At 45.3% G+C, this 6,000-nt stretch overlaps 1 protein-coding gene across 9 annotated transcripts in view; it reads left to right on the top strand.

Moving 5' to 3' along the window:
* The first annotated feature begins 345 nt into the window (after positions 1 to 345).
* CCSER2 (coiled-coil serine rich protein 2) overlaps positions 346 to 6,000 on the top strand; it is a 107,993-nt gene continuing 102,338 nt past the window's right edge. For all 9 annotated transcript variants that reach the window (XM_075000134.1, XM_075000132.1, XM_075000133.1 and 6 more), the window contains exon 1: positions 346 to 491. The gene's annotated coding sequence lies outside the window, so the exon portion shown is untranslated. The remainder of the gene's footprint in view (positions 492 to 6,000) is intronic.

The following is a 6,000-nucleotide window of genomic DNA, read 5'->3' as shown; positions in this document are numbered from 1 at the left end:
ACCACGCGGGTCAGCACAGCCAGGCCCTGCCTGTACCAGCCCCACGTGCCGGGGCAGCTGTGAGCGAGATCCCACTCGCGCGCCCTCCCCACACCGCTCTTCTCAGCCCGTGGGACGCGGGTCTTCTAGCCCCGCACCTAAGCAGCGAGGCGGGCGAAAAGTTCGTTGACAACCACGACAGCGCGCGCCTCGCTGCATGTTGCGTCCGGTCCGGACTGCGCGTGCGCCGTAGCGGGCGCTTACCTCATCCTCAGCTGTCTGGCTCGGCGTCAGCGCCTGGACTGACTTCCGGGGCGTGTGCTGTGGGGCGGGGGAGGGGCCAAGCGCGAAGGACGCTGGCCGGCGGCTTGGGGAGCTCTGCCCATTCCACCCCACCCCTTAGCTGCCAGGGGCCGGCCGGCCGGCTGCCGGCATTCATCCTCTGCAGAGGGCGGCCGCGCTCGGGCCCGCTGGAGGAGACCGCATAGATCCCCCCCATCTCCATCCCTGCGGTGAGTCGGGCGCGGGGGCTGCTGCGGCGGGACTCCCCTCCTCTTTCCTCCCCTCGGCCGGGGTGGTCTCTTTCCCACCCCGGGGCCTGGCTGTAGGTGCGGCTCCCGCCTCTCGTGGGGGGCTAGCCTGGAATTTGCTGGCTGTGCAGAGGATGCTGCAGCATCACTGTGCTGCTAGGCCAAGGGGATGTGTCATGAGCCGGCTGGGGAGAGCTCTGCCTGCACGCTACGCTAGTAACAGGGCGCTGCCTTACCCCTTCATCTTGACCGCATGTCACTTGCAGTAGCCGATGGCTTTGCAGCGGGGTTCAGTGCCGTGTTGCTCGAGCCACAGGTGCAGTCCTGTTGGGTTCTACCCCAGGGTCGCCATCTCTGGAGCATCCTTTTGGTGGTGCCCTGAGTTAAAAGATGTCCTGGGTGGTACACGCCCTCCTTGCACTCACCTCTTCTCTTTTTTTAAACATGACTTTTCCCTGTTGCTGAGTAACATCCTAAGAAACAATAGGGAAAACCCCCTGCTTAAGGCCCTGTTGAGGGAAAAGAATCTGCTCAAAGAATGAGTCTTCCTGTGAATCTTTTGGTAGCATTGGGGTCCAGCAAGGGAAGTGCACATGCCTGAAGTAAACAGCCTGAAAATAATCCTTTACTGTGTCTTTCAATTTCTTTTATTCTAGGGTTTGTTTGTATTAGTAGCAGAAAAATGGTTTTTGGAAAGAATTAAGTTCACCTGTCATTAATCAGGGTAACATACCTGTGTTACATATTGATTGAATATGAAATTACAGGAACCATATGTACTAGAACTTGCTATTAAACTTGGTCAACATCAAATCCTAACCTTGACTTAGAGCAGCTCAAGATAGGTTTTCAAAATGAGGGCTTGCCTAAACTACAAAATTAGGTTGCCCTGCAGCATGGAGGGGAACCTTTTGGATCAGGGCCACTGACTCACAGAAAAATCATTAAGGGGTAATACACAAGTGAGAAGAGAATCAAAACAAAACAAAAAAATTCTTCTCAGATATGGAACCCCCACCTCCAAGTGATGATCAGGAAAATGAAGAGACCCACACATCACTCATACAAACTAGGGCACTAGGATTATCCTAGCACTCCAGCCCTGCTGGGGACCACCAAGGTTCAGGGTAGTCTGGGTGTAGGGTCTGCATAGGCAGTAGGGTGAGAGTGCAAGGGCTGGGGAGATATAGGAGCAGGGTTGAGGTGTGGGGTTTGAGTGGGAGGTAGGATGCAGTAGCAGGGTGTGGTGGGGGGTCAGTTTTCTCCCAGATCTTTTCCACTTGTGTGGATTTTTTTATCCCTGTGCAAAATAAATTTTATGCACCCTGAGGCATGTGCAAATGTGTACCACCAATGGAAATAAAAACATAGCTGTGGGTGCTCTGTTAATCGGGTGAATGGCATTTGAATCTCTCCTGAGTGTTCTCAAAAGCAGCCAGTTTATAGGGAACTCTGGTAAGTGCAGGGTGTGGTTGGGGTGGAGGAGTGGCCTGGGGTCCAGAGTCAGAGTGGAATGTAGGGTGCAGGAAGAGGGTGAGGTGTGCACTTTGTCTGGGAAGTAGGGTGACAATGGAATGGTGTGCAGGACTGGGATGGAGGTGTGGGGTTTGGTAGGGAGCTAGGTTGCAGGAGTGGGCTTGGGATGGTAGTGTGGTATCCAGGAGGGAGGGGAGAGTTCTGGAGGAGTCAGGTGACTGGGTTGCTTACCGGTCACAGCTCTGGGGGTGGGGTGGGGTGGGGTGGGTACAAGTGGCTCCAGGACACCTTATGCTTGCAGATACTGACCCCGCTGCACTCATTGGCTGTGGTTCCTGGCCAGTGGGAGTAGCAGAGGAAAAGCCTGTAGGTGAGTGTTAGTTTCACTAAGCTGATATTCCCCTCGCTGGAGAGCATTGTTAGACACTGACAGCCCCAGCTGAGATAGGCCGGGGCTCAGTTTCACTGCAGGGAACCAGCCAGTAGTGAAATTGACACTCTTGTTTGTTTCACAGCTGCAATTATTCACATTTCCTTTGGGATTCCTGCTTGAAATAATAGCAGCCATGACATTGACAAGAATGTCATTTTTACTACTGATAGGTTGCCTGCTGTGAAACTGAGCTGGGCTCATAGCTCAGGCTGTCAATGCCAGGGGGTGGAGGTGGGGGACTCACACTTGGAATCTTGTTTCAGCCTCTCACAAAGCAAAGCAGCAGAAATGTAGCACTTTAAAGACTAACAAAATGATTTATTTGGTGATGAGCTTTTGTGGGACAGACCCACTTCTTCAGATCGATTCAGCCTCCCAGTGAGAGAGGGGCTGAGCAGCCCAGCTGCCTCCCAGTGAGGAGGTGGTGGGGAAAGGAGAACTTTAAGTTCAGGCAGTAGGCTTGAGCTCTTCTTCTAGCCTCCAATTAATTCCTCATAAGGAGTGGCAGGGCTGTGGGCTGCTAGCAAGGGATGAGAGTAATGAAGTGTTTACATGGACATCTGATGAAGTGGGTCTTTACCCACGAAAGCTTATGCTCCAAAATATCCGTTAGTCTATAAGGTCAACAGGACTTCTTGTGGTTCTTGAAGACACAGACTAACACGGCTGCCTGTCTGATGCAGCTGCCTCTCACACATCGTCACTTTAAATACATCAAACTAAATGCTATGCCCTTAGCAGAGCTGCATTGATTAGGTTGATATACTGGGTGACTTACATTGTAGGAGCGCCATTCTGGTGCAGACATTGATGTAGTTAAGTCAGTGTTAAGTTGCCTTATGTCAACCTATCTGTATAGTGTAGACCAGGCCAAAGATCGCAAAACTGAATGAGAACAATGCTGTAGCAGCACAGTTGTCTAGCACAGACATAAGGAAGGAGGAGACTGAAAAACCATGACAGGTAGCTGGGCCAGTACTTGACATAAATGCTTGCCTAAGTCAGCTATATAAAATTTAAATTTACCACATTTCACCTGAACGACATTTTCTCTTTTCTTTCCATAATGTTTTACTTGTTGTCTACCATGTAAAAAAACAAACCTATAAGAAGGCAAGTAGTATGGTTGCTTGTTGTGAAAAAGGGAGTGAAACTTAGACTTTGCAGTTGCAGTTCATTTATTCTGTAATGGCTTTTTTGTTTTTTGTTTTTTAAAAACAAAAGCTGACCTCAGTGGTTAGGTCATCAGCTTAAATATGTTGGGGTTGAAAAGAGTGTGTTTGGCGTATAGCTTATTGTTTGAATTGGCCTCAACCATGTGTGGTGGTTTTTTTTTTGGGAAGGCTCCTTTTGATGCCAGTTGATCTCCATGCAGGCATAGATTTTGACTTGCATGGGCTAGCTTGTTGGATTGGTGCCGAAACGCCTTCCAGGTATTTTCATGTTGCATGTGAGCCTGGAGTCTAGGCCAAATGCTTTATTATTATTTATTATTAGTAAATACAATGGTAAAAATGCTGTCGCTACTACTAACTCAGGTGCAAAATATTAGCTTTTATTCTGGGGCATTCTATGGAATCAGTATTCAATATGAACCATGGACATATTGTAAATTCCAATAGAAACGTTCTTTTCAAGTACTTGCCATTGCAAAGTTCAGCATTAGTGTTCAGGAACCAAAAAGTTTGAATTTGGCTTATGAAATGATTAATGAACGCTCTTAAAATTGAAATAAATTAAAAATTTAAACTAACAGCATACATAATGAAGTGGATTCCACAAAGGTAGACTTGATATATTTTAAACAATGACTAGATATTGCGAAAGTGAATTCCTAAAGTTAGGCACCAAGCATATCTATATTTAGGTAAAGAACTGAAACAAACAGAACCTTCAGTTTATCTTTTGCTTTGCTATGGTGGGTAATGAAAATGGTTAGTCAATTTAATTTTGTTTATTACCTTCCCAGTGTTCTGGCTGTAATTATTGTAGGTTGTAGTTTTGTAAATACCAGTGGAAAAACTGCTTTTGAACATTTTTATTTTTAGAGTTTATTAAACCTTGATTTGATTGAAAAAGACATGGTAAATGTAATGACTGTGGGTTTTTTTCCTCAGAAACACAAGGATTTTATGCTGATGAATAGTCATACTAAGTATAATAAAATTACATACGTGCAAGTGTTTGAAGAACTGGGCCTATTTCTTTCAAATCCAACTATGCCCTTTTAAAATTATTTGGACACTTGGAATTTGCCATTGAGAGTGAAGAAGAAGAGCTTCTGTAGAGCTAGAGGCATCTTGCAAAAATTACTCTCTCTAAATAATAAAAATAAATCTTGTTTGCACAAAATAGCTAGAGTTCATAAATCTGGAAATAAGCTTAATTTTATTCAGTTGATACATTTATTGTGTAGTCTAGTCTAATACTGTCAATATGCTGAAGTGTAATCAACAGGACTTTTTTATTTTTTTTAACACAAGAAAGCTGCCCATGTTAAGTTTACATTGGGTGACTCCTTGCAAAAAGGGATTAAGGAGATCCGATAAATACAGAAAGCACCACTAGTTAGGTTAAAATGCATAATTTATTTCTTTTCAATTTAAATATTAAAAAGATGCAGCATAAAAATGTCAAAAAAGGGAGTGCCAGCCATCTTACAAAATCTCTTCCCACCCCATCATCGTTTTGGGCAGCATACTTTACCCCCTTTGCAAACAAACCCAGTCATACAAATGTCTTTTGCAGCATGCCCACATGATCTCCAGATTTAATTTATTGTGGACCAAGGATCAGTACAAGTTCCAGAGTCTGGAGTCCTTTTAGAGAATGTCCTCCCAGCTACCCTGTCTCTAATTGCTCTGCTTTGTTTTTGGCCTTTTTTAAATTCATGATCTTATAGCTCTGATATTCTCCTGTTTTTACTAGGTAGTAGATTCCTGGCTGTGCTAAGACTATGTCTACACTAGGAAATAAAGTTGAATTTATACCACTAGGTTTGTAAAATTGATGGTGGGTGTCCACATGTTTAGAAAGTCAACATAGTGCGTCCCTATTATCTTTGCTAGGTTCAGTTGTGCCAGCAGTGCTTTGTGGGTACCTATCACACAGTTCCTGCATCCCCATTGCGCTCTGGGGTTCTGTGCCAGTGTGTTATGAGAAAATGTTCCTCATGTGGTTGTCATTGTCTGTCGTCATCCCAAAGTGCATTGCCCTTACTCCGTCCTTCCATTGAAATCAAACTGACAAATGCATTTTTGTGCCATTATGAGGTATCAGGCCAGCCCGGAGAAATGTAAAAGGCAGAAATAAAAATCTGAGAAATTTTAAGTTGGAGTTATTGAAAAGTTGTTTTTGGTATTGTTGAAAAACTTCTTTGATAGTGTTGTTTTGATTAATTTCATTTTGACTCAGCGGCCCCAAGGAGCAGGGGGCAGCTGAAGAACCTGGGCTAATTCGTGCTTCCTGTTTCCTACTTCCTGCCCCTCTGGAGAGCAGTGGAGGTGAAAAGCAATGGTCAGAATGGACCCTTGGGGGGGTATTGTGGGATAATTCTGAAGGCCAATAAAATCAAATTAAATA

The sequence above is a fragment of the Carettochelys insculpta genome, chromosome 7 (genome assembly GCF_033958435.1).
Source record: "Carettochelys insculpta isolate YL-2023 chromosome 7, ASM3395843v1, whole genome shotgun sequence".
Taxonomy (NCBI): domain Eukaryota; kingdom Metazoa; phylum Chordata; order Testudines; family Carettochelyidae; genus Carettochelys; species Carettochelys insculpta.
Note: the sequence above shows the minus strand (reverse complement) of the source record. Positions and strands in the feature narration are given on the sequence as shown.